Source organism: Melanaphis sacchari, unplaced genomic scaffold (genome assembly GCF_002803265.2).
Source record: "Melanaphis sacchari strain LSU unplaced genomic scaffold, SCAv2.0 Contig631_pilon_pilon, whole genome shotgun sequence".
Taxonomy (NCBI): Eukaryota; Metazoa; Arthropoda; class Insecta; order Hemiptera; family Aphididae; genus Melanaphis; species Melanaphis sacchari.
In genome coordinates, this window is record NW_020271446.1 from 1 (window position 1) to 1,917 (window position 1,917).

A 1,917-nucleotide genomic window follows, 5' to 3' on the forward strand; every position below is an offset into this window, starting at 1 on the left:
TGCCGCCACGCATTGCTAAATAAAAATTATAAAGTATTGATTTATGTTTATTTACCTATTTTATTAGGTGGTATCAACTTCAATCCTTCTACACAAAGATGACATTTAAGACCTGGGATCTAGGTGTACAAAGTCCGACAAATCCGATCCTACAAAATGTACAAATCAGAAGACGAGAATACGATAATCTGTCTGGTAGAATTCCAAGGAAATTTGACGCGAGAAAATGGAAACATTGTACAACTATTGGACGAGTCCGAGACCAAGGAAATTGTGGATCGTGTTGGTATGTTTGTATATATTATATAATACGTAAAATTATTTTACTAACCATAGTATATATATATAAATGAGCAAAAGGATAAAATTCATTTAACTGAATATCTATCTTACAGGCATTATCAACAAGCTCGGCGTTTGCTGACCGTCTTTGTATAGCTACAAATGGAGATTTCAATGAACTATTATCTGCAGAAGAAATAACTTTCTGCTGTCGTTTGTGTGGGTTTGGCTGTCATGGAGGATATCCAATAAAAGCATGGCAACATTTTAAGAAACACGGTCTTGTCACAGGAGGAGATTATGAATCAGAAGAGGTAATCAGTTATTAAATAGGAAGTACTTTTATATACGTAAATTTGTTTTGTTATTCGTATATTTTTAGGGCTGTGAACCATACAGAGTTTCTCCTTGCCCATTAGACGAACAACGAAATAATACTTGCGCTGGAAAACCGATGGAAAAAAATCACAAATGCACGAAAACGTGTTACGGAGATCAAGACCTTGATTTTGAAAGCGATCACAGATACAGTACGGTTTCTTCAGATATAATATTATTATATCAATAGCAATTATTAAATCTAATTTGTTTTTAAACTATTAAAAAATTATGATTTCAGCAAGAGATTATTATCGCCTTACATACTCAAGTATCCAAAAGGACCTTATGACTTATGGTCCCATTGAAGCATCTTTCGATGTGTATGATGATTTCCTCAGTTACAAATCAGGTAAATTAATATTACTTGTAACGAAGTTTTACATTGTTTATACTTAAATTCTTGTTTAAATTGCTTATTGAAATTTCTGAACTAGTTGTCACAAATATTATTATTTTTAGGAGTCTACATTAAATCAGAAAATGCAACATATTTAGGAGGACACGCGGTTAAATTAATTGGATGGGGTGAAGAATACGGAGTCCCATATTGGTTGTTGGTTAACTCGTGGAACGAAGAATGGGGTGACAATGGTCTTTTCAAAATTCGAAGAGGTACAAATGAATGTAACATTGACAATTCGACTACCGCAGGTGTACCATTAGTTTATTAAATGTATCATTAGTATTAACAATATTAAATATTATATAATGAAATAAAATCAATTTTTATTGTTTTATATCTTTTTTTTTTTATCTACTACTATAGAAATAATTCTTTACGTATTGATACACAACAATCCTTATTATTATAATTTTAAATATTAAATATAAAATTAAAATATTAAGTCAATAACTGAATGGTTACCTATTAACTTTGCTTTAACTTCATAACCATAACATTCTATATTTTTGATATTCAATTAATTTGTATATGGTGCATACAATGCGCCCGAAATTGTGTACTTCATTTTGGTCTATCGTTTTTTCAGCATTTAAAGTCGAAGTTAAATGCACCATATCATATGTTTATAATATCTGTTTTTATTTTCATTTGTCTAAATTATTTACACTGTATATTGTAATGAATTGGAATACAATTTAAATGTAATAAAAATTGTAAAATAGGTAATTAATATTATAAAAGCCAAAAATAATAAAATATAAGGACATAAAAAAAAAGTACAAAAATTATACGTTTAAAAAATATATTTAATTAAACTACTCATTTTTTTTCAAACGTATTACACAAATCAA

At 28.8% G+C, this 1,917-nt stretch overlaps 1 pseudogene; it reads left to right on the forward strand.

Annotated features, from left to right (window-relative positions):
• The first annotated feature begins 156 nt into the window (after positions 1-156).
• LOC112600291 lies at positions 157-1,441 on the forward strand (annotated as a pseudogene).
• The last annotated feature ends 476 nt before the right edge of the window (positions 1,442-1,917 follow it).